Here is a 27969-nt window from a genome sequence, read left to right on the forward strand (position 1 = left end):
GGGACACCAGACTATCGCAAAATACCCAACTACTGCTGCTAGAATCACGGACCTTCAGAAAAGGAATCTCTCATAGCTCAAACCTGCTCAGGAAGCACAACAAGGAATTTAAAACTCCTCATCTCCGAACCACTTCGGTTATCTTTAAATCAGAGCTGAAAACCCTTATCCTTCAAAGACAATTCAGCCGACTCCTCCGCTGCAGTTTCACCTCTCTGGTTTGGTCTCAGCACTGAACAATACCTTGAGATTTACCGCGCTACCTCATGGCATTAGACTCCATCTTGAACGTAGCACGAGTCAACATCCGGTGACCCACTTTTATCACTGCTACAGTATACTATACTCCTATGTTCATGGCTTTTTAAATGTACCTACATCTTCAGGTGATGTACGTTTGTGCTTTGCTAATGCTTTGGTCTTCGATTCTAATGTAACATACCTTATGTAATGATCCATTGCTGTAGTAAAGCGCTCTGGCACTCACGGGTAACGTCTGAGCTATACAGAAATCCATCAATGAATAACCAAAGGCGGAAAAGAGTAGCATGGCTTCCAAATGGGATCCAAGCCACAAACAAGCGACAGACAAACAAAGCTGGGACCAGGAGCGAGGCTTCACAATGTGATCCGTGCCATGGAGAAGAGACGGATAGAAGGAAAGCTGGGACCAGGAGCGTGGCTTCACAATGTGATCCGTGCCACGGACAAGAGACGGATAGAAGGAAAGCTGGGACCAGGAGCGAGGCTTCACAATGTGATCCATGCCACGGACAAGAGACGGATAGAAGGAAAGCTGGGACCAGGAGCGAGGCTTCACAATGTGATCCATGCCACGGACAAGAGACGGATAGAAGGAAAGCTGTGACCAGGAGCGTGGCTTCACAATGTGATCCCTGCCACTGACAAGAGACGGATAGAAGGAAAGCTGGGACCAGGAGCGAGGCTTCACAATGTGATCCATGCCACGGACAAGAGACGGATAGAAGGAAAGCTGGGACCAGGAGCGAGGCTTCACAATGTGATCCATGCCACGGACAAGAGACGGATAGAAGGAAAGCTGTGACCAGGAGCGTGGCTTCACAATGTGATCCCTGCCACTGACAGGAGACGGATAGAAGGAAAGCTGGGACCAGGAGCGAGGCTTCACAATGTGATCCATGCCACGGACAAGAGACGGATAGAAGGAAAGCTGGGACCAGGAGCGAGGCTTCACAATGTGATCCCTGCCACTGACAAGAGACGGATAGAAGGAAAGCTGGGACCAGGAGCGAGGCTTCACAATGTGATCCCTGCCACTGACAAGGGACGGATAGAAGGAAAGCTGGGACCAGGAGCGAGGCTTCACAATGTGATCCGTGCCACGGACAAGAGATGGATAGAAGGAAAGCTGGGACCAGGAGCGAGGCTTCACAATGTGATCCCTGCCACAGACAAGAGACGGATAGAAGAAAAGCTGGGGCAAGGAGCGTGGCTTCACAATGTGATCCCTGCCACTGACAAGAGACTGATACAAGGAAAGTTGGGACCAGGAGCGTGGCTTCACAATGTGATCCCTGCCACTGACAAGAGACTGATACAAGGAAAGCTGGGACCAGGAGCGAGGCTTCACAATGTGATCTGCAACACTGACGAGAGACTGATAGAAGGAAAGCTGGGACCAGGAGCGTGGCTTCACAATGTGATCCCTGCCACTGACAAGAGACTGATAGAAGGAAAGCTGGGACCAGGAGCGTGGCTTCACAATGTGATCCGTGCCACGGACAAGAGACGGATAGAAGGAAAGCTGGGACTAGGAGCGTGGCTTCACAATGTGATCTGTGCCACTGCCAAGAGACTGAGAATGAAAGCTGGGACCAGGAGCGTGGCTTCACAATGTGATCTGTGCCACTGACGAGAGACTGATAGAAGGAAAGCTGGGACCAGGAGCGTGGCTTCACAATGTGATCCGTGCCATGGACAAGAGACGGATAGAAGGAAAGCTGGGACCAGGAGCGTGGCTTCACAATGTGATCTGTGCCACTGACAAGAGACGGATAGAAGGAAAGCTGGGACCAGGAGCGAGGCTTCACAATGTGATCCATGCCACGGACAAGAGACGGATAGAAGGAAAGCTGTGACCAGGAGCGTGGCTTCACAATGTGATCCCTGCCACTGACAGGAGACGGATAGAAGGAAAGCTGGGACCAGGAGCGAGGCTTCACAATGTGATCCATGCCACGGACAAGAGACGGATAGAAGGAAAGCTGGGACCAGGAGCGAGGCTTCACAATGTGATCCCTGCCACTGACAAGGGACGGATAGAAGGAAAGCTGGGACCAGGAGCGAGGCTTCACAATGTGATCCATGCCACGGACAAGAGACGGATAGTAGGAAAGCTGGGACCAGGAGCGTGGCTTCACAATGTGATCTGTGCCACTGACAAGAGACTGATAGAAGGAAAGCTGGGACTAGGAGCGTGGCTTCACTATTTGATCTGTGCCACTGACAAGAGACTGAGAATGAAAGCTGGGACCAGGAGCGTGGCTTCACAATGTGATCCGTGCCACGGACAAGAGACTGATAGAAGGAAAGCTGGGACCAGGAGCGTGGCTTCCAAATGGGATCCAAGCCACAAACAAGCGACAGACAAACAAAGCTGGGACCAGGAGCGTGGCTTCACAATGTGATCCGTGCCATGGACAAGAGACGGATAGAAGGAAAGCTGGGACTAGGAGCGAGGCTTCACAATGTGATCCGTGCCACGGACAAGAGATGGATAGAAGGAAAGCTGGGACCAGGAGCGTGGCTTCACAATGTGATCTGTGCCACTGACAAGAGACTGAGAATGAAAGCTGGGACCAGGAGCGTGGCTTCACAATGTGATCCGTGCCACTGACGAGAGACTGATAGAAGGAAATCTGGGACCAGGAGCGTGGCTTCACAATTTCATCTGTGCCACTGACAAGAGACTGATAGAAGGAAAGCTGGGACCAGGAGCGTGGCTTCACAATTTGATCTATGCCACTGACGAGAGACTGATAGAAGGAAAGCTGGGACCAGGAGCGTGGCTTCACAATTTGATCTGTGCCACTGACAAGAGACTGATAGAAGGAAAGCTGGGACTAGGAGCGTGGCTTCACAATGTGATCTGTGCCACTGACAAGAGACTGAGAATGAAAGCTGGGACCAAGAGCGTGGCTTCACAATTTGATCTGTGCCACTGACGAGAGACTGATAGAAGGAAAGCTGGGACCAGGAGCGAGGCTTCACAATGTGATCCCTGCCACTGACAAGAGACGGATAGAAGGAAAGCTGGGACCAGGAGCGAGGCTTCACAATGTGATCCGTGCCACGGACATGAGATGGATAGAAGGAAAGCTGGGACCAGGAGCGAGGCTTCACAATGTGATCCCTGCCACGGACAAGAGACGGATAGAAGGAAAGCTGGGGCAAGGAGCGTGGCTTCACAATGTGATCCCTGCCACTGACAAGAGACGGATAGAAGGAAAGCTGGGACCAGGAGCGAGGCTTCACAATGTGATCCATGCCACGGACAAGAGGCGGATAGAAGGAAAGCTGGGACCAGGAGCGAGGCTTCACAATGTGATCCATGCCACGGACAAGAGACGGATAGAAGGAAAGCTGGGACCAGGAGCGAGGCTTCACAATGTGATCCCTGCCACTGACAAGAGACGGATAGAAGGAAAGCTGGGACCAGGAGCGAGGCTTCACAATGTGATCCGTGCCACGGACAAGAGACGGATAGAAGGAAAGCTGGGACCAGGAGCGAGGCTTCACAATGTGATCCATGCCACGGACAAGAGACGGATAGAAAGAAAGCTGGGACCAGGAGCGTGGCTTCACAATGTGATCCCTGCCACTGACAAGAGACTGATAGAAGGAAAGCTGGGACCAGGAGCGTGGCTTCACAATGTGATCCCTGCCACTGACAAGAGACTGATAGAAGGAAAGCTGGGACCAGGAGCGTGGCTTCACAATGTGATCCGTGCCACGGACAAGAGACGGATAGAAGGAAAGCTGGGACCAGGAGCATGGCTTCACAATGTGATCTGTGCCACTGACAAGAGACTGCGAATGAAAGCTGGGACCAGGAGCGTGGCTTCACAATGTGATCTGTGCCACTGACGAGAGACTGATCGAAGGAAAGCTGGGACCAGGAGCGTGGCTTCACAATGTGATCCGTGCCATGGACAAGAGACGGAAAGCTGGGACCAGGAGCGTGGCTTCACAATGTGATCTGTGCCACTGACAAGAGACTGAGAATGAAAGCTGGGACTAGGAGCGTGGCTTCACAATGTGATCTGTGCCACTGACGAGAGACTGATAGAATGAAAGCTGGGACCAGGAGCGTGGCTTCACAATGTGATCCGTGCCATGGACAAGAGACGGATAGAAGGAAAGCTGGGACCAGGAGCGTGGCTTCACAATGTGATCCATGCCACGGAAAAGAGACGGATAGTAGGAAAGCTTGGACCAGGAGCGTGGCTTCACAATGTGATCTGTGCCACTGACAAGAGACTGATAGAAGGAAAGCTGGGACTAGGAGCGTGGCTTCACTATTTGATCTGTGCCACTGACAAGAGACTGAGAATGAAAGCTGGGACCAGGAGCGTGGCTTCACAATGTGATCCGTGCCACGGACAAGAGACTGATAGAAGGAAAGCTGGGACCAGGAGCGTGACTTCCAAATGGGATCCAAGCCACAAACAAGCGACAGACAAACAAAGCTGGGACCAGGAGCGTGGCTTCCCAATGTGATCCGTGCCACGGACAAGAGACGGATAGAAGGAAAGCTGGGACTAGGAGCGAGGCTTCACAATGTGATCCGTGCCACTGACAAGAGACTGATAGAAGGAAAGCTGGGACCAGGAGCGTGGCTTCACAATTTGATCTGTGCCACTGACAAGAGACTGATAGAAGGAAAGCTGGGACCAGGAGCGTGGCTTCACAATTTGATCTGTGCCACTGACGAGAGACTGATAGAAGGAAAGCTGGGACCAGGAGCGTGGCTTCACAATTTGATCTGTGCCACTGACGAGAGACTGATATAAGGAAAGCTGGGACCAGGAGCGTGGCTTCACAATTTGATCTGTGCCACTGACGAGAGACTGATAGAAGGAAAGCTGGGACCAGGAGCGTGGCTTCACAATTTGATCTGTGCTACTGACGAGAGACTGATAGAAGGAAAGATGGGACCAGGAGCGTGGCTTCACAATGTGATCTGTGCCACTGACAAGAGACTGAGAATGAAAGCTGGGACTAGGAGCGTGGCTTCACAATTTGATCTGTGCCACTGACGAGAGACTGATATAAGGAAAGCTGGGACTAGGAGCGTGGCTTTATAATGTGGTCCCTGCCACTGACAAGAGACTGATAGAATGAAAGCTGGGACTAGGAGCGTGGCTTCACAATTTGATCTGTGCCACTGACGAGAGACTGATCTAAGGAAAGCTGGGACCAGGAGCATGGCTTCACAATGTGATCCCTGCCACTGACGAGAGACTGATCTAAGGAAAGCTGGGACTAGGAGCGTGGCTTCACAATGTGATCTGCAACACTGACGAGAGACTGATATAAGGAAAGCTGGGACCAGGAGCATGGCTTCACAATGTGATCCCTGCCACTGACAAGAGACTGATATAAGGAAAGCTGGGACCAGGAGCGAGGCTTCACAATGTGATCTGCAACACTGACGAGAGACTGATAGAAGGAAAGCTGGGACCAGGAGCGTGGTTTCACAATGTGATCCCTGCCACTGACGAGAGACTGATAGAAGGAAAGCTGGGGCAAGGAGCGTGGCTTCACAATGTGATCTGCAACACTGACGAGAGACTGATAGAAGGAAAGCTGGGGCAAGGAGCGTGGCTTCACAATGTGATCTGCAACACTGACGAGAGACTGATAGAAGGAAAGCTGGGACTAGGAGCGTGGCTTCACAGTGTGATCCCTGCCACTGACGAGAGATGGATAGAAGGAAAGCTGGGACCAGGAGCGAGGCTTCACAATGTGATCCGTGCCACGGACAAGAGACGGATAGAAGGAAAGCTTGGACCAGGAGCGAGGCTTCACAATGTGATCCCTGCCACTGACGAGAGACTGAGAATGAAAGCTGGGACCAGGAGCGTGGCTTCACAATTGTTGTACTTTGGTCCCGATGAAAGCTACCCCACCTCTACAGAGGGTATGAGACAGAAACATGTTGACCACCACTTTTCTATGCTAGGTTGAATTCCCCCCCCCTGTCATAGTTCTCGTTTTTAGCCCTAACCTGCGGATGCCCCAATAAAAAATGTTGGCCCACCCTAGAGTTTGGTTTCTCTCTCACACACATCAATCTTTCTTTGTCTTCCTCACCACGCCCTGCTCAACTATCGGTTTTAGGAGACCTCTTTTGAAACACTGAAAACATCCCTGAACGCCGCCCTCTCAGAGCGGGTTGTAGCCGCAGTGAGACCAGACTCGCAACGCGAGAAGGTTTCTCAATGATGAAGCATGCCCCCTACAGGTGGGTGAGCGGAATAGTCCTGTGACAGGGATCCTCCCGCACTCTTTTGCTTTATTTTCATTTCTATCTGAGACCCAGGGGCCTTGCTGTGTTATGTCACTTCTAGTTATGGGGAGTTGGTACCTGCAGGTCTTTAAACCTCCTCAGGCTCTCTGTTGTGTGTTAATAATGACCAATGTGACCAGCATAACTGATGAGACAGAAACACAAATGGACCACGAGAACGGCTTCCTTTAAGATCACAAACACAAACGAGCGACATCCCTAAAACAAATGGTGGCTTCCAATAGGAACATAAAATGAGAGACCGGAAGCGCGGCTCATGTGCAACTGAGACACGTGCGCACCAGAGGGAGGGGACCAGGTGCCTGTATTTCCAATACGATCAGAGTAGATCTGCCTCGAAGGACCAGATAGTGCCAGAAGTGGTGCAGATGGTGATGCTACCAGCTATGCCGCTCTTCCACAGTAAGGGGAAGAGCAGATCCTCGGAGAGCAACAAGACTCGAGACTAAAGGGCAGGAGAAGATCAATGACAAGATGCTGCAGAAAATCCCCCGCTCGCCTATCAGCTCCTCCAGCAATAGACCCAAGAAAGAAGCGCTTCCCACCGGGGGAGCCTGCAAGAGTCCCCCGCAGCCAGAAGACGGCGCATGGAACCTTCCCGCTACGGGGCTGAACATGGTATGGACTTTGTTCCCAGAGTCAGTCTGCCCTAAAGGGGAGCTGCAGCCATGCCAAGTGTCCCCAGAACGAATACCAGATCAGTTGAGGGGGTCTGCTGAGGTTTCTGGGTGAGGCTGTCCTGCTTCTCGAGACCTGGGGTGAATTCCATCATCTTCCAAGCAAAGGTAGCGCGAGGATCGATGAACCTTGGACCAAGGCCTGGGCCATGATCAGTGCGACTGGAAACCATGGCCTGCGAAGGTGCAACAAGCAGTGCGCAATCAGGGACTGTTCGAATCCAGGCAAGAGTCAACAGCCTTTGTTAGGTGATGGTAAAGGCGCCGCAGACACAACCGAAGAAGTACTGTAGAGGCGCTGGGATTCAGAGGGACAAGAACACCGATACAGGCCTGAAGTGGGCAGAAGAAAAGGTTCTCAGGACTCCAGCCGGTGGGAATGTGAACCAAAAGCAGGATGAAAAGGAAGAAAATGAACCGGCATGAAAGCAAAGAACCAAAAGCAGGATGAAAAGGAAGACAATGAACCGGCATGAAAGCAAAGAACCAAAAGCAGGATGAAAAGGAAGACAATGAACCGGCATGAAAGCAAAGAACCAAAAGCAGGATGGAAAGGAAGAAACTGAACCGGCATGAAAGCAAAGAACCAAAAGCAGGATGAAAAGGAAGACAATGAACCAGCATGAAAGCAAAGAACCAAAAGCAGGATGAAAAGGAAGACAATGATCCGGCATGAAAGCAAAGAACCAAAAGCAGGATGGAAAGGAAGACAATGAACCGGCATGAAAGCAAAGAACCAAAAGCAGGATGAAAAGGAAGACAATGAACCGGCATGAAAGCAAAGAACCAAAAGCAGGATGAAAAGGAAGACAATGAACCGGCATGAAAGCAAAGAACCAAAAGCAGGATGGAAAGGAAGACAATGAACCGGCATGAAAGCAAAGAACCAAAAGCAGGATGAAAAGGAAGACAATGAACCGGCATGAAAGCAAAGAACCAAAAGCAGGATGAAAAGGAAGACAATGAACCGGCATGAAAGCAAAGAACCAAAAGCAGGATGGAAAGGAAGACAATGAACCGGCATGAAAGCAAAGAACCAAAAGCAGGATGAAAAGGAAGACAATGAACCGGCATGAAAGCAAAGAACCAAAAGCAGGATGAAAAGGAAGACAATGAACCGGCATGAAAGCAAAGAACCAAAAGCAGGATGGAAAGGAAGAAACTGAACCGGCATGAAAGCAAAGAACCAAAAGCAGGATGGAAAGGAAGACAATGAACCGGCATGAAAGCAAGGAACCAAGAGCAGGAAGACAATGAACCGGCATGAAAGCAAGGAACCAAAAGCAGGATGAAAAGGAAGACAATGAACCGGCATGAAAGCAAAGAACCAAAAGCAGGATGAAAAGGAAGACAATGAACCGGCATGAAAGCAAAGAACCAAAAGCAGGATGGAAAGGAAGAAACTGAACCGGCGACAACGGTCCAGGCGCAAGGAGGAGCGGCACCGGTCCATGCACAAGGAGGAGCGACACCGGTCCAGGCGCAAGGCGGCGATACACCGGTCCAGGCGCAAGGAGGAGCGGCACCGGTCCAGGCGTAGGGTGACCAACTGGCATTGGTGCAAATTCAGGACGGTGAGTGTAAAAAATCAGGACAAAGGGTCAAAATTCAGGACACAAATTCAGGACAGGAGGTCAAAATTCAGGACAAAACTTCAGGACAATAGGGAAGTTTTACAGACACATCAGAGGAGGTCGTGCAATAGTATATAAGTAAGCCCAGCCATGTCCAAACATATTCAACCATTTGCAAACCTATCCATCATGTCTCCTTCCATCTATCATTTCACTCATCCATCCCTTCATCCATCCTTTCACTCATCTATTCATTATCCATCCATCCATCCACCCTTTCACCCTATCCATCTGTACACTCATCCATCCACTCTTCTACCCATCCATCCATTCACTCATCCTTCCAGCCATTTACCCTTTCACCCATCCAGCCATCCTTTCACTTACTCATCCATCCATCCACCCAGTCACTCATCCTTCAACCCATCCACCCTTTCAGTCATCCATCCATCCTCCCTTTCTCTCTCCATTGACCCTTTCACTAGCCATCCAGCCTTCCATCCACCCACCCATCTACTCATCCACTCATTAATCCATCCATTGACCCTATCACTCATCCATCCTTTCTCTCATCTATTTATCCTTTCACTCCTTCACTCATCTATTCATCCTTTTGTCCATCTACCCTCCCTTTCACTCACTCATCCATGCTTACATCCACCCTTTCACTCATCCGTCCATCTATTCACCCTTGCACTTACCAATTCATCAATCCATCCATCATTTCACTCATCCATCCACTCACTCATCATCCACCTTTTCACTCATCCATCCTTTCACTCATCCATCCACCCTTTTACCCATCCAGCTACCCTTCCACCCATACATCCACCTATTTACCTTTTCTCTCATCCATCCTTCCACTCACTCATCAATCCATCCATCCTCTCTCATTATCCATCTATTCAATCTTTCATTCATCCATTCACCAATTCACTAATTCATCCAGCCATCCACCCATCCCTTCACTTACTCACTCGCCCACCTTTTCATATTAATTTTGAGCTGAGCCTTTTTGAGAAGAGGCCCATCAAGAACTTCACCCTCGCATTAGGAGCCATTCCAGGACTGGGACAGAAGCCACCCAGGGCGGAGACGGGATCCACCACAGGGGGGGGACAGGAGCCACCACAAGGGGGACAGGAGCCATCACGGGGGGGGGGGGGCAGGAGGCATCACAGGTGGGGGAACAGGATCCACCAGGGTGGGCACAGGGGTGGGCATGCAGTATTCTAGTATCATCCTGGTCTCTTCCAGGGTGGGGTAGGGCTCCTCACCCCCTCCTGGACAAGACAACGAGAAGACAGGCTCTCTTTCCAAAATGTTAGTTTTGCCACCCCCCACTGTGATGTACAGTACTTAAAGGAGATACTCTAAGAGAACTGATTTAACTGATTGTCCTCCATACTCTGTTAATCAGTGTGGGTGCGATTGTGCCATTTCTTTATTTTATTACATAATAAACTGCATGTTTGCAGAACCAAGGTTTGCTTACAATTTAGTGACAGTAATTAATCTCTGTGAAGAGAACCACGTGCTGCCTCGGGGTAATCAGGGCCGGTTCTAGGATGTTTGGGGCCCTGAGCAGAAAGATAATGTGTGAGCCCCCTCTAAATTGCAGAGACATGAGGCATTCAGGGCTGTTTGCATCTGTATAGATGCCCCTGCTCCTGAAGCTGCAGCCCCTCCCTCTCAGTCACCTTCAAGCACCTCTTAACAGCTCATCAAGGGCTGAAGGTGTGAGGGTTGTTATCCCGCTGTGCCTCTCCAATGCTGCTGGGTACCTGAGCTTTGGTGCTGCATCGGAGTCTGTTACACCCGACCTCAACAGCATTGGAGTCAAGAAGGGGGGTGGGTGGAAGTTGTGCCGGCTTTAGGGTGGTGCGTCCAGTGCCCGGTTAAAATTACGGACAAATGGCGTCCGTTAAAGAATCCTTCACGGACAACGGACAGACGGCCGAAATTACGGACTGTCCGTGAAATTTACGGACGGTTGGTCACCCTGTCCAGGCGCAAGGCGGCGCGACACCGGTCCAGGCGCAAGGCGGCGCGACACCGGTCCAGGCGCAAGGCGGCGCGACACCGGTCCAGGCGCAAGGAGGCGCGACACCGGTCCAGGCGCAAGGAGGAGCGACACCGGTCCAGGCGCAAGGAGGAGCGACACCGGTCCAGGCGCAAGGAGGAGCGACACCGGTCCTGGCGCAAGGAGGCGCGACACCGGTCCTGGCGCAAGGAGGCGCGACACCGGTCCATGCTCAAGGAGGCGCGACACCGGTCCATGCTCAAGGAGGCGCGACACCGGTCCATGCCCAAGGAGGAGCGACACCGGTCCTGGCGCAAGGAGGCGCGACACCGGTCCATGCTCAAGGAGGCGCGACACCGGTCCATGCTCAAGGCGGCGCGACACCGGTCCAGGCGCAAGGAGGCGCGACACCGGTCCAGGCGCAAGGAGGAGCGACACCGGTCCAGGCGCAAGGAGGAGCGACACCGGTCCAGGCGCAAGGAGGAGCGACACCGGTCCAGGCGCAAGGAGGAGCGACACCGGTCCTGGCGCAAGGAGGCGCGACACCGGTCCTGGCGCAAGGAGGCGCGACACCGGTCCATGCTCAAGGAGGCGCGACACCGGTCCATGCTCAAGGAGGCGCGACACCGGTCCATGCCCAAGGAGGAGCGACACCGGTCCAGGCGCAAGGAGGAGCGACACCGGTCCAGGCGCAAGGAGGAGCGACACCGGTCCAGGCGCAAGGAGGAGCGACACCGGTCCTGACGCAAGGAGGCGCGACACCGGTCCTGGCGCAAGGAGGCGCGACACCGGTCCATGCTCAAGGAGGCGCGACACCGGTCCATGCTCAAGGAGGCGCGACACCGGTCCATGCCCAAGGAGGAGCGACACCGGTCCTGGCGCAAGGAGGCGCGACACCGGTCCATGCTCAAGGAGGCCAGCTTTACTCCAGGGTGTCCCTGGCTGCCTTTTGATAGGCACTACAAATTAAGGGGCGGCCACCCCTACGATGAATCGTGAGCCCTCCCCAAAGAGATGGAATCATCAGTGAGATACTACTACGGGACAGATTGCAAACCCTGGGCCACGATACCGGCGTTATAGCGCTTAGAGAACTGTCCCTTCCTCGGACAGACGTGCTTTAGCTGCTCTTTGTTCTAAGTTTGACTCACAAAATACCATCGGGTAAGCCTGGTCCTTAAGAGAACCGCCGCTGCATTATGGGAGGTGTAGTTCTCTCTAGGAGTGGGTCCCTTCCTGTGTGTGAGGAGTCACGCGCTACACTACAGCTAGTTGTAGCCTTCCCACGTACAACCAGCAGGCAGGGGCAGCACGGGGTCCCCTCACAGGCAGAGCCTTGTTCCCTCAGAACACGGGGTCACCTCGTGCAACAACCACAGCTGCGAGGCCTGCAAGTCTGCGTCTATTTCCGTGCTGTTCCAAGGAGAGACGGACAGAGAGGGGGACGGGGGGGCTTATGAGGAGAGAAACACGGAGGAAGAAAGGCAGAGAGAAGGGCTGATTTCGAGAAAGACAACGAGAGAGTAAGGAGGAGAGTAAAGAGACAGAGCGAGCAGTGTGAGATGTGAATCCCCCTCTGCATGGGGGGGGGGGGGGAGGGCGGGGGGGACTCTTGACTTATCCAGAACGGGACAGGGGAGGAAGGACGGGGCTGGGGGGTGCGGTCAGCTCTTTTCTCCGCACTCACTAACACCTCCCCCGACCCCCCCACACGACTACTCACCTCAGCTCCCTCTCACCTCCGGTCTCCTAGCGCCGAGGAGTCTTCAAAGCGCCGAGGAGTCTTCAAAGCGCCTCCGATGCCCTACAGCTTCATCACCACTCCAGACACACTACTCTTAGGCCAGTCCCATTCTACACTCTCGCCCACTCGCCACCGACGCGCTGCGAAGGGCTCCTCCCCCCTCTGTGCGCTGTGATCTCTCCAGCTTTACTGCAACCCGGCCCAGCTGCTCTTCGGCCTTACCTCCCAGTCTCAAGGGTCCCATAGCGCTCCGAAGTGGCAGAAAGGCGATATAAGGGCGCGGGCGAAAACCTCAGTTCTTGAATCACTGAACGAGGACTACCGAGTTGGGTAGCAAGCGGCTTCAGCAGTCTCTCTCTCTGGGAGTGAGCGCTTCCTTGTAACCCGCGCTAACCAGGCGCGTCCACCTTTGGTAGAAATAAAATATCGATTAAGAGAGTAAAATATTGTTTCCAGTCCCCAACTGACGGAAGGGCTATAGAGCTGACAGCAGCGGAGCAAGCTTCCATAACACACACAGTGGATATAACGTGGGCAGCAGCAGTGCAAGCGTCCCCAACACACAGAACGGATATAGCGCCAGTAGCCGCAGTCAGTCTATACACCGAGGTTACAGCATGAACAGCAACACAAGCTTCCTTCACATACACAGAGGTTACAGCAAGAGCAGCAACACAAGCTTCCTTCACATACACAGAGGTTACAGCAAGAGCAGCAACACAAGCTTCCTTCACATACACAGAAGCTACAACATGAACTGCAGCTGCACAAGCTTCCGTCACATACATAGAAGCTACAGCATGAACTGCAGCAGCACAAGCTTCCTTCACATACACAGAAGTTACAGCATGTACAACAGCAGCACAATCTTTTTTTGCATACATAGAAGTCACAACATGTACAATAGCAGCACAAGCTTCCTTCACATACACAGAAGCTACAACATGAGCTACACAAGCTTCCGTCACATACATAGAAGCTACAACATGAACTGCAGGTGCACAAGCTTCTTTTGCATTCACAGAAGTCACAGCATGTACAACAATAGCAGCACACACTTCCCTCACATACATACAAGCTGCAGCATGAACAGCATCACAAGCTTCATTCACATACAGACATTACAGCACGTAAAACAGCAGCAGCGCAAGCTTCCTTCACGTACACAGACGTTACAGCATGAACAGCACCACAAGCTTTCTTCACATACACAGAATTTACAGCATGAACTGCAGCTGCACAAGCTTTTTTGCATACATAGAAGTTACAGCATGTACAATAGCAGCACACGCTTCCTTCAAATACATAGAAGCTACAACACGAACTGCAACTGCACAAGCCCCCATCACATACATAGAAGCTATAACATGAACAGCAGGTGCACAAGCTTCTTTTGCATTCACAGAAGTTACAGCATGTACAACAATAGCAGCACACACTTCCTTCACATACATACAAGCTACAACATGAACAGCACCACAAGCATCATTCACATGGACATTACAGCATGTAAAACAGCAGCTGCACAAGCTTCATTCATATACACAGAAGTCACAGCATGTACAGCAACACACACTTCCTTCACATACATGGAAGCTACAAATGAACAGCAGCACACGCTTCATTCACATAGTCATTACAGCACGTACAACAGCGGCTGCACACCCCTCCTTCACATGCATAGACGTTACAGCATAAACGGCAGGAGCACAAGCTTCTTCACATACAGAGAAGTCACAACATGTACAACAGCAACCGCACAACCTTCCTTAACATACACAGGAGTACAAACAAGAACAGCTGCACATGCTTCATTCACATACACCGAAGTCAAATGATGCACATCAACAGCACAGGCTCCCTACACATACACCAAAGATAAGTCATGAACAGCAGCAGCACAAGCTTACATCACATACACAGATGTTACAGAATGAACAGCAGGAATGCAAGTTTCCTCCACATTCACAGATGTTACAACATGCACTACAGCAGACACACAAGTTTTCTTCACATACATAGCAGTTACAGCATGAACAGCTGCAGCACAAGCTTCCTTCACATACACAAAAGTTACAGCATGAATAGCAGAACAAGCCTCCTTCATATATACATACGTTACAGCGTGAATAGCAGTTGTGCACGTGTCTTCCACACACACAGCAGTTTTAACATGTACAGCAGCAGCACAAGCTTCCTTTACAAACATACAGAAGTTTCAGCAAGAACAGCAGCAGAACAAAATTCTTTCACATGCACATAAGTCACAGCATGCACAACAGCAGCACAAGCTTCTTTCACATTCACAGAATTTACAGCATGTACAGCAGGAGTACAAGCTTACTCCACACACACAGAAGTTACAGCATAAACAATAGCAGCAGCGCACAATTCCTGCACATACACAGAAGTTACAGCAGCAGCACAAGCTTCCTTTACATACATAGAAGTCACAGCATGTACAACAGCAACTGCACAAGCTACCTTCATATACAGAAGTTACAGCATGAACAGCATCAGAACAAGCTTCCTCCTCATGCAAGAATGACACAGAATGTACAACAGCCGCACTCACTTCCATCACATACATAGAAGTTACAGCATGAACAGCAGCAGCACAAGCTTCTTTCACATGTACATAAGGCACAGCATGCACAACAGCAGCATCACAAGGCTCCTTTACATACACAGAAGTTACTACATGAACAACAGTAAAAGCTTCCTTCACATACAAAATTTACAGCATGAACTGCAGCTGCACAAGTTTCTTTTGCATAAGACAGAAGTTACAGCATGTATAATATCAGCACAATCTTCCTTCATATACACAGAACTTATAGCATATACAATAGCAGTACACTACCTTCACGTACACAGAAGCTACAACATTAACAGTAGCACAAGCTTCATTCACATACAGACATTACAGCATGTAAAACAGCAGCCGCACAACCTTCCTTCACATACACAGACGTTACAGCAAGAATAGCAGGAGCACAAGCTTACTCGTCAATCACAGATGTTACAGAATGTACAACAGCAGCAGCACAATCTTCCTTCACATACATAGACGTTACAGCATGTACAATAGCAGTAGCGTAAGTTTCCTTCACATACACAGAAGCTACATGAACTGCAGTTGCCCAAGCTTGTCATATACACAGACCTTACAGCATGTACAACAGTAACAGTACAATGTTCCTTCACATACACAGAAGTTACAGCATGAACAGCTGCAGTTAAAGCTTCCTTCACATACATAGACTACAGCATAAACTGCAGGAGCACAAGCTTCTTCACATACACAGAAGTTACCCCATGTACAACAATAGCAGAACAAGCTTCCTTCATATACACAGAAGTTACAGCATGTACAATAGCAGCAGCGCAAGGTTCCTTCACATATACAGAAGCTACAGCATGAACAGCAGCGCAAGCTTCCTTCACATACATAGAAGATACAAGATGAACAGCAGCACAAGCTTCCCTTACATACACAGCAGCAGCACAAGTCTTTCACATTCACAGAAGTTACAGCAGGAGCGCAAGCTTACTCCACATACACAGAAGTTACAGCATAAACATTAGCAGCAGTGCACAATTCCTTCACATACACACAAGTTACAGCAGCAGCACAAGCTTCCTTTACATACATAGAAGTAATGTAATGTAAGTAACATTTCTATAGTGTGGCTGTCACCCAACGGGTATCCTGGTGCTGAGATTACCTGGAAAAGACACTATACGTAACTGTAATTCATGAAAGTCAGGCCGGGGAGACTGTGATTCTAATCTCTAGGGAAAGGTCTGGTTTTTAGCTCCTTCCTAATTTGCAGCAGAGTGTCACTTTGTCTGAGCTAGACTGGCAGTGCATTCCAAAGTTTGGAAGCTACAAGGCTGAATGATGTACCGCCAAGTCGAGTTTTGTTATAACGTGGAATACAAATTAAGTTGGCTGAAGAAGAACGAAGACTGCTGGCTGGGGAATACCAGAGGAATTTCCTCTGTAAAAACTAAGGCCCAGTTTTGTGTACTGCCCTATAAACAATACAGAGTGCTTTAAACTGAACTCTTTGCGCGATGGGTAGCTAGTGAAGACCTTTTGGAGCAAGTGGGGCAGAAGCTCTGCGTGGTCTGTTTAATGCTAGCTTAGCTGCAATTACTTGTATCCTTAGCAGCTTTTTTATCAAGGAAACTGGGGCTCCCAGAAGTAGGGCATTACAATAATCTAATCTGCTCATGATAATACTCCTTACCACTTGGGGTCTAGCTAGAGCTGGTAAAAATGGGAGTATTTTTCGAAGAGCTGGGAGCAGAGATAAACAAGTGCTCACTGTTTTGTTCACTTGGGAGTCCAGTTGTAGATTACTATCTAGTAGTACGCCTAGATTACGGGCTGTCTCAACAGGCAGCGGGGGATTATATGCAGGGGCCGGCCAGAAATCCACTGGCAGTAGACGGGAAGCTTTATTTGCTGCGCAACATAATACTTCCGTCTTATCGCCATTGAATTGCAAGGAATTATCTCGGAGCCAGCATGCTGTTTCCCGCTTACAACTATGCCATTTTTCCAAGGAGACTGCATTATTGCCTTCAAATGAAAAGACAAGTTGGGTGTCATCTGCCTAATTTAGAACTTCAATGCTGAAAGGATCTTATAAGGGAGATAAGTGGGCGCAGATACAAATTAAAAAGGATTGGACTTCTTGCCGAACCCTGCGGAACCCCGTGCTTTACGGGGCTATTTTGGGAGAGAAATGGCGTCATAGCTACTGCCTGTTGGCCTGTTTAGTGGATAGGACTGCAGCCAGTCCAATGCCTTGCCCACGATACCATTCTCCTTAAGTCTCTTGATCAAGAGCTTGTGGTTGACAGTGTCGAATGCGGCGGACATATCTAGTAACACTAGTGTGGCTGTTTGGCCATTGTCAGCCCGCATTCTGAGGTCATCAAGGACTGTCACCAAGGCAGTTTCGGTACCGTGTCCCGGGCGGAACCCAAATTGGAATTCATCTAGAAGATTATTTTCTTCCGCATATTTTGAGAGGGATTTACTCACTACTCTTTCTAGGATCTTTACCTGATAAGGTAGCAGGGAAATAGGTCTGTAGTTGGAGAGGCATTGAGGATCTAATGTAGCTTTCTTTAATAGAGGAGATACAACTGCCTTTTTCCAGGAGTTTGGGACTGTGCCATTAGTTAGAGACTGGCAGCAGATTCGGTAGAGGTACAGGAAGAGCTCCGTTCCAAACACCTGTCACCACGTCATACCAACACCAAGTCACAGCATGTACAACAGCAACTGCACAAGATACCTTTATATACAGAAGTTACAGCATGAACAGCATCAGAACAAGCTCCCTCCACATGCACTAATGACAATGTACAACAGCAGCACAACTCACTTCCATCACATACACAGAAGTTACAGCATGAACAGCAGCAGCACAAGCTTCCTTCACATACACAGAAGTTACACCATAATCAGCAGGGGCACAAGCTTACTTCACATTCACAGATGTAACAGCATGCACAACAGCAGCAGCAGCACAAGCTTACTTCACATGAACAGAATTTACGGCAAGTAAATCAGCTGCACAAGCTTCCTTCACATACACAGAAATGACACTATAATCAGCAGTGTGTTGCTTTGAATTGAGAAAACACCCAACGCCCTGCTAGAAATCCTGGAGAACTATGAACCCCTGAGGGTGGGAGTGGCTGAGTCCTGGTGAGGGTCACAACAGGCTTCAGATCGGCCACGGAGGTGACTCCATAGCCCTCTATGGATCCCATGGATCCCTTCGACAGCCGCATTGGGGGTGCGGTTGACGGCAGGGACCTTGATGGCGCAGTGCACCAAAACAAAGTCGAGTGACAATGGAGCCCGCGGGACGCACCAGACCAAGATAGAAAAGTACACCCAGACCAAACCTGAGGTACCAGTCCAGGGGGGGGGGGGGGGAGGGGGAGAGAAGTGACAGTATCTAACCCCTGCGGCAGGGGGGAAACCAACTGTACTGGATATTTTGGAGACGACCCAGGGGGTACGTGTGATCCTGGAGGGTAAGATCGATACAGTCACCAAGGAAGACACTTTGATGCATGCAGACCTGTGCAACCTGGGCGCTGGGGATGAAACTGACCGAGGATTCAATCACCACAGTACAAATTGAGACTATGGCACTTAAAGTTCAAGAACTCTGGTGCAGCTCCAGTGTGTTGGAGGCCAAGGTTATAGAGTTCGAGGGGAGGTCATGCCGCAATAATGTACGCATATTGTAAGTGCCGGAACTAGCCGAGGGCCCATCAGCTGACCTCTTCGTAGAGAATCTGAAACTACTATAGCCTTGCGGACTCTCCAACTACTTCTCAGTAGAGAGGGCACACCGTGTACCAGGGGGCCCGCCACGACCAGTGGTTCCCCCCCCCCCCATCAAATTGGAGCACAGATAGTCAATTACAGAGCTAGAGATGTGAATCTGCAAGCCGCTCGCCCACTCAAATTTGAAAATGCGACGGTCATGTTCTTTCCAGACTTTAACCTTCGGGTTCAGAAGTTGAAACGCTCTTTCCTGGAAGTTAAAAAGGTCATGCGTGACCAAGGCATGAAACATGCGATAATTTTCCCTGCTAAACTCAAGGTGGAAGCAGAAGAAAAGACATGTTTTTTTGAAACCCCCGAAGAGGCTTGGAACTGGCTAGACGGCTGAATGCCGGTTAAAGAAACAAACCCGAGCTCAAAAAGTCAGGGCGATAGGTAGGCAACGACTGCCCCGTGAGGCACGGACACTTGCCCCACGTGTGGGTGTCCGCTGTGCGCTACTGATGTCTACCCTCATACCAACATGTAGCTTCAAGCTCCTCACTTGGAACGTCAATGGCCTAGGGGACAGGATAAAAAGGAGCATACTCCTACAGTATTTGAAGCGAGACACCCCAGATGTGGTCTACCAGGAGACCCATCTCCAAGGAACCACTTATTGTGCATTAAATAGATGAGGCTATAAATTAGTGGCGCATTCGGGCTATACACGGGGTTCTAGGGGAGCGGACATTTAGCTTTGTAACTCCTTCCCTTTCACCATAGGACGTCACCTAGGACACATAGGGCCGATTCGTGGCACTCACAGGATATTGGGATGGACAACTTTTTAATCTCATATCACTACGCGTGCCCCCTAGACTGCACAATGTGGCATTTGCTAATTTGAGTTCTTTCATTCTCAATCTCCTAGAAGGGGAATTATTGATGGGAAGACACTGTAATGCAGTCGTCGACGGAGAGATGGACCGCTGGACCACACACAGAGATGAGGCAGCAGGTAGACAATTGTTGAATTTCCTGGCGGGAATGGGCCTGGTGAATGTATGGCGGACTCTCAACCCCTTGACCAGTCAGTACAATTTCCACTTAGGGACCCATGGATCCGTCTCCCGACTAGACTATATATTTACACTGGTGAGGCAGCTCCTGGGTTTTAGTGATGTACACCACCTGGCAAGGGGTATTTCCGATCACTCTCCGATTTAAGCAACGTTCGGTCGGCAGCAAAGAGGGGAAAGACACTTACCCCCGCCAAACACTCGGTACCCTAAAATCCTGCATATAAGAGCAGCCCTCCAAGAGTCAGCTGTACACTATTTTGAAGACAACAAAGGGTCAGTGGAGTTGGCTGGGGATCTCTGGGAGGAATTCAAGGCGGTAATAAGGGGTCAAAGCATTTCACTAATCGTGGGTCATAAAAAAGAAAAAGTAGCTCTCTCTTGAACGAGACGTTCAGAAATTAGAAGCGGAGCTTCGCTCTGAGACCGAGTCGGACATTCAACACAACCTGGCGTTCAAATGGAAAGAATATGAAGATGTTGCAGAGGAGGCAGCCAGGGCGAGACACAGAGTGACACAATGCCGCCTATACAAAGTGGGAGACAAGGCGAGTAAACTCCTGGCGTGTTTGGACAAAAAGGAGATGGCGTCACAGTGGGTTTTGAAATAGTTAATTATGGGGGAGAGTGGGTGAAGGGCAGGCAATGTATTGCAGACAAATTTGCAAAATGTCATGCTATACTATATGCCCCATCCTCCGAGAGAAGCATGGGAGGTGCTCTGCGGTCTTAACATGCCTAGACTAGAGTTGGACCATGGAGATCTCCTGGAGCAAGACCTAACGGATCTTGATTACCGAGGCCATTTAAAGGCTAAATGCGGAGAAGGTCACTTTTTACCTCATTAACATGTTCCAGGAGGGTCGAGAGGTTCAATATTACCAACCGATCAGCGATTAGGCAAACTTGCAGTTACCCATAAACCAGGTAAATCACCAGAACTGTGCTCTTCCTACAGGCCAATTTTGGTGCTCAATGCAGAAGTCAAGATTTTGGCCGAACTATCCACGAGACTGTCCCCGATCGTCAACACCTTGATACACCCAGATCAATCGCATGTTATGCAAATAGGAACACACTGCTGAATCTAAGGCGCTTACATGGAGTACTGGGCCGTGCATCTACATTCCAAGAAAAGACAGTGGTGGTCTTGTTAGATGCCCGAATGGCATTCAAGGCAATGGAGTGGCCTTTCATGTTCATGGTTTTGGAGAAGCAGGGATTTGGTCTGAAATTTCTGTGCTGGATCCATCTCCTATATACAGACCCCTTGGCACATGTAGCAGTAAATGGAGGAGTATCAGACACCTTTCAGTTGGGAAAGGGCACGAGACAGGGATGTACCCTCTCCCGACTGATGTTCGCCCTACTGCTGGCGGTCTGGATACAGGGGGATCCTTTAATTCGAGGGCTCAAATGGACGGAAGAGTGGGAGGATAGGATCTCCCTCTATGCAGACAATATCTCACTTCATGTGGCGAGCCCACACTTGATAGAATGCTGCATATCTGTGAGCTCGAGCGTAAATACTCTGGCTACACGATAAAGTGGGCCAAGTCTTTAATCTAGATCCTTAGTGGGCGGGACCTGCGGCTCCCCCGCTGCTGAGGCCAAGGTGGTCATGAATGGATTTCGGTATCTGGGGCCATTTATAACTAGGGACCAGCAGACATTTCAGAAGCCCAATTTGGAACCCCTGCTACAGAGACTAAGGAGGGATGTCGAACAATGGAGGGCCTTACACCTTTCCAGGTTGGGGAGGGTAGCATTGGTTAAGATGATGATATTATCACGCTTCCTCTACATTTTGCAGAGTGACCCGTTTCCGGTTCCCCTTATTAATTTCTGAGCAGTTGAAGCACACACACTGCGCTCCTGTGGGATTGGGGGCCCCCAGGATATCATTAGCAAAATCGTCTCGAAGCTGGTATGGCGGGGGTGTATCGCTTCCTGCTCTCCAACATTATCATTGGGCGGCCCAACGGTAGTGAACCACTGGGTCTACTTCCCTCATGAGGATCCAGCTTATAGAATGGATCGTTGGAACATGCAGCCAGGGGGATATCTTAGAGCGTTCTATGGGGGGGAGACGCGGCGCATCTTAGCCCAACCAGAGAGCACCCACAATGAGAATCTGGCACAGTGCAACCACGGCACTGGGGTGGCGCGGTAGAATTGCCCAGGCGACACCACTGCGGGACCCCGCACAGCTGAGCCTACTGGCCAAATACCAAGGTTTTAAGAAGTGGGACCTAATAGGTATCTCGAGGGTCAAAGACCTGTGGACAAATGGAGAGGTGAAATCCTTTGACGACCTCAGCAGGGAGTACCAATTGGCTCCCAAAGTATCATACCGCTATCTTCAATATAGACCTGCTGTGGAGGGGGGGGGGGGGTTGTTATCGAAGGGAAGAGAGCTCGGAGGCTACTCCGTTAGAAGATAGGTTGCTTGATTAATGCATGCATAAACGTGCCATCTCCTCGACCTATTGCCAAATCCAGAAGAAGTCCCCAGATCCTTTATTACACCTTAGAGACAAATGGGGGGTGGACCCGAGACCACTTGACGAGGACAAGTGGAAGGAGGCGCTGGCATCCCCTAGAGAAGTTGCCATACGCTCCAGTCTTCGATTGGTACAGTTGAAGACCCTACATCAAATATACCACTCATGCAAGACCATGGTCAGGATGGGAATGACGGACTCGATTGAGTGCCCAAGGGCATCCCTGCTGGACTGTACATTTTTCCACTTGCTTGTGGGAATGCCCAATACTCCAGCCCTACTGGAGGGCAGTGGTAACATGTATGAAGCACACATGTGGGGGGGTGGGGGGGGGAGGAGTAGATTTCGCCAAAATGGGGTTTATTAAATATATGGGAGGCAACTGATCTCTTAGCCGCTGACAAACTGTGGGTCACCCTAGGCTTAGCTGTAGTCAAGCAAAACATAGCAAGATTGTGGAGAGCAGCCTCTGCCCCGAAACTGCGGGAGGGGAAAACTGGCATGGACTGGTGCATGCAAGCAGAGCGGGTGGTCTATGAGGGGAGGGGGTGCCCACATAAATGGACAAGGTTGTGGGGACGATGGAACGAGAAGAGGGGGATGCCATGTACACCAGTTGAGAGACTTGACCTGAATGGTGTGGAGTAAGACGAGAGAGGCAGATAGCCTCGCCGAGAAGGATAGAAGGTGGGAGTTAATACCTGGCACATTAGACAACACTTGTAGACTCCCCTTTCATTGCTGTATCGTAATGTATTCTGTGCGAATGATTGCTGTCCTTGCTGTAACATGTTTTTTCATTGCAATAAAAAACAATAGTAGCACAAGCTGCCTTCAAATACACAGAAGACACACAATGAACAGGAGCGCAAGCTTACTCCTCATTCACAGATGTTACAGCAGTAGCACAAGCTTCCTCCACATACATAGAAGTTACAGCATGTACAACAGCTGCAGTGCAAACATCCTTCACATGCACAGAATATACAGCAGGAACAGCAGCAGCACAAGCCTCCTTCATGTACACAGCAGTTACAGCATGAAACGTAGCAGGACAAGCTTCATTCACATACACAGAAGTTAAAGCAAGAAGAACAGCAGCGCAAAGTTCCTTCACATGCACAGAAGATACAGCAGGAACAGCACATGCTTCCTTCACATACATAGCAGTTACAGCAAGAACAGCAGCACAAACTTCCTTCACATACACAGAAGTTACAGCATAAACACCACAAGCTTCCTTACATTACACAGAATTCACAGGATGTACAACAGCAGCAGCGCAGGTTTACTCCACATACACAGACGTTACAGCATGAACAGCAGGAATGCAAGGTTACTCCACATTCACAGATGTTACAGCATGTACACAAGCAGCAGCACAAGCTTCATTCATATACACAGTTATAGCGTGAACTGAAGCACAAGCTTCCTTCCCATAGAGAAATTACAGCATTCACAACAGCAGTAGCACAAGCTTCATTGACATAAGTTACAGCATGAAATGCAGCAGCTCAAGCTTCCTTCACATACACTGAAATCACAACATGAACAGCAGCAGGAGAAGGGTACTCCATATACACAGAAGTCACAGCATGTAGAGATGCATAAGCTTACTTCAGGGACATTACAGCATGTAAAACAGCAGTAGCACAAGCTTCCTTCACACACAGAGGTTACAGCTTGTACAGCAACTACACAACATTCCTTCGCACACACAGAATTTATAGAATGTACAATAGCAGTACAAACTTCCTTCACATACAGAGAAGGTACGGCATGTACAGCAGCTGCATGAGCTTCCTTCACATACACAGAAGTTACAGCATGTATAACAGCAGCAGGACAAACCTCCTTCACATACACAGAAGTTACAGCATGAACAGCAGCAGCACAAGCTTCCTTCAATATACAAACATTACAGCAAGTAGAAAAGTGACACCACAGTGTTCCTTCACATTCCACCATGAACAGCGGAGGTGCAAACTTCCTTCGCATACACAGAAGTTACAGCATGAGCAGCAAGAGTGCAAGCTTACTTCACATACACAAAGATTACAGCACTAACAGCAGCACAAGCTTCCTTCACATACACAAAAGTTACAGCATACAAAACGGCAACAGCACAAGCTTCTTTCACATACACAGAAGTTATAGCATGAACAGCAGCTCAAGCTTACTCTACATACACAGGGGATACAGTATGAACAGCAGCACAAGCTTCCTTCACATAAACAGAAGTTACAGAATGTAAAACAAAACACCAGCAGCACAAGCCCCGTTCACATACAAAGCAGTTACAGCATGAAATGTAAAAGACACACAATTGATGGACGGTAAGCAGAACAAATCAAAACATTCATCCCCAGTCAAGAGATCTGGGTTAAATCCATCATTCTTTTGCTCACCATGCCACCCCTGTTTAGAGCTGGCCATATGCAAATCAATCTTGACCCAGTGCCTCATGTCCTAAGTGCGCCAGGTATGAGGCACAGGGTCAAGATTGATTTGCATACGGCGAGGTCTAAACTGGGGTGGCATGGTGAGCAAAAGAATGATGGATTTAACCCAGATCTCTTGACTGGGGGTGAATGTTTTGATTTGTTCTGCTTACCATCCATCAATTGTGTGTTTTTTGCTTTTTTGCCCTAAGTGCGCCAGGTATGCCCAGACGTGGGTCCTGGGCTCACTGTGCCACTGGAATCAAGCTACCCTGGCTGAAGAGGGGTGAAACCCCGAAACCGGTCCTAGGATGCTTGTTTCCAATCCAGAGAGGACCTGGCTTGGCAGTTCGGGCTGGACTGTTCCCATGAGGCACAGGGTTAAGACTGATTTGCACATGGCCAGGTCTAAACTGGGGTGGCATGGTGAGTAAAAGAATGATGGATTTAACCCAGATCTCGACTGGGGGTGAATGTTTTGATTTGTTCTGCATTCCGTCCATCAATTGTGTGTCTTTTGCTTTCACAGCATGAAATGTAGCAGGACAAGCTTCATTCACATACACAGAAGTTAAAGCAAGAAGAGCAGCAGCACAAAGCTCCTTCACATGCACAGAAGATACAGCAGGAACAGCAGCAGCACAAGCTTCCTTCACATACATAGCAATTACAGCAAGAACAGCAGCACAAACTTCCTTCACATATACAGAAGTTACAGCATGAACAGCATAAGCTTCCTTCCATTACACAGAAGTCACAGCATGCAAGACAGCAGCAGCTCAAGCTTACTCCACATTCATAGAAGTTACAACATGCACAACAGCAGCAGCACACACTTCCTTCACATACACAGAAGTCACAGCAAGTACAAAAGTAGAAGCACAAGCTCCTTTCACGTACATAGAAGTTACTGCATGAATAGCAGCAGCACAAGCTTCCTTCACACACATAGAGGTTACAGCAGCACAAGCTTCCTTCACATACACAGAAGTTACAGCATGCACAACATCAGCAGCACACATTTCCTTCACATACACAGAAATCAGACAGTGTACAACAATAGCAGCACATGCTCCTTTCACATACAAAGAAGTTACAGCATATACAATAGAAGCAGCATAAGCTTCCTTCACATACATAGCAGTTACAGCACAAACAGCAGGAGCACAAGCTTCCTTAACATACACAGAAGCTACAGCATGCACAACAGCAGCTACACACACTTCCCTCACATACACAGAAGCCATGGCACGTACAATAGCAGCACAAGTTCTTTTCACATACACAGAAGTTACAGCATGCACACTAGCAGCACAAGCTTCATACACAGAAGTTACAAGTAAAGCAGCTGCAAAAGTCCTTCACATACAGTTACATGTTCAGCAGCAGCACAAGCTTCCTTCACATACACAGAAGTTACAACATGTCGAAAAGCAGAAGCACACACTTACTTCACATACAGAGGTTACAGCATGCACAGCAGCAGCACAAGCTTCCTTCACATACACAGAATGTGCAACAGGTACACCAGCAGCAGCACAAGCTTCTGTCACAAACACAGAAGTTACAGCACATAGAAAAGCAGCAGTACAAGCTTAATTCACATACATACAAGTTACAGCGTGGCCAGCAGCAGCACAAGCTTACTCCACATACACAGAAGTTACAAGGTGAACAGCAGGAGCACAAGCTTACTCCAAGTACACAGAAATTACTGCATGAACAGGAGTTGCACAAGCTTCCTTCACATACACAGACGTTACAGCATGTACAAAAGTAGCAGCACAAGCTATATTCACATACATAGAAGTTACAGCAGTTCCGAATAGCAGCACAAGCTTCCTTCACATAAATAGACATTACGGCATGGACATCAGGAGCAAAAGCTTACTGCACTTACACAGAAGTCACAGCATGTATAATACCAGCACGAGCTTCCTTCACATACACAGAATCTACAGCATGTACAGCAGCTGCACAAGCTTCCTTCACATACAGATGTTACAGCACGAACAGCAGCAGAACAAGCTTCCTTCACAGACGTCACAGCATGAACTGCAGCAGCTGCAAAACCTTTCTTCATATACACAGAAGTTACAGCATTAACAGCAGCAGCGCAAGGTGCTTTCATATATACAGAAGTTACAGTATGTACAGCAGGAGTGCAAGCTTACTTCACATACACAAAGGTTACAGCATTAGCAGCAGCAGAAGCTTCCTTCACATACACAAAAGTTACAGCATGCAAAACTGCAACAGCACAAGCTTCTTTCACATACACAGAAGTTATTGCATGAACAGCAGCTCAAGCTTACTCCACAAACACAGGGGATACAGTATGAACAGCAGCACAAGCTTCCTTCACATAAACAGACGTTACAGCATGTAAAACAATACAGCAACAGGACAAGCTTCTTTCACAGTAACAGCATGTTAAAAAGCAACAGTACAAGCTTCATTCACATACGTTACAGCATGAACTGCAACAGCACAGGCTCCCATCACAGAATTTGCAGCATGTACAACAGCAGCAGCTCAAGCTTCCTTCACATACACAGAAGTTACAGCATATACAGTAGTAGCGCAAGCTTCGTTAACTTACACAGACGTTACACATGAACAGCCGCAGGGCCAGCTTCCTCCACACCCACAGATTAGTCATAGTGCAGAATGCAGTGCTAGAAACATTCCCTGCGCTTACATTCCTTTGACTGAGAAAGGGGAGTAAGAGAGTGACGGGAATGTTGGAGTACGGACACTGTCTTCATTCACAGAAGCAGAACTTGGGACGACATTGGCTTCTCGTCCCGCCTTTCACAATCCATTACCTTACCTCCTATGATGCGGTTTGTATGCAGATGAGGCAAGGAGTGCCAGCATCTCTAGCTTTCTAATCATGTGGATGGTTGGAGGCATCTACTCTCCCAGTGTCCTTCACCCTCTGCTCGCACGTGGTCAGACACATGCCTTTTTTCTTGCCGTAGTTCTTGGCTCTGGCTGCCTCAGCTGACAGATTGTTCACTGGTTTAGGAATCTTGCGAAAGAT

General features: G+C 49.3%; 1 protein-coding gene across 3 annotated transcripts in view; it reads right to left on the bottom strand.

Annotated features, from left to right (window-relative positions):
- Window positions 1-27969, bottom strand: part of LOC146830109 (solute carrier family 52, riboflavin transporter, member 2-like) — a 299887-nt gene that overhangs the window by 201258 nt on the left and 70660 nt on the right. Inside the window, exon 1 of one of the 3 annotated variants that reach the window (XM_085604331.1) lies at window positions 12572-12619. The exons of the other annotated variants lie outside the window; for them this stretch is intronic. The gene's annotated coding sequence lies outside the window, so the exon portion shown is untranslated. Of the gene's footprint in view, window positions 1-12571; window positions 12620-27969 lie in introns of those variants that run through there. 3 annotated transcript variants of the gene reach the window in all.

The sequence above is a fragment of the Triturus cristatus genome, chromosome 5_1 (genome assembly GCF_964204655.1).
Source record: "Triturus cristatus chromosome 5_1, aTriCri1.1, whole genome shotgun sequence".
NCBI classification, from domain to species: Eukaryota; Metazoa; Chordata; class Amphibia; order Caudata; family Salamandridae; genus Triturus; species Triturus cristatus.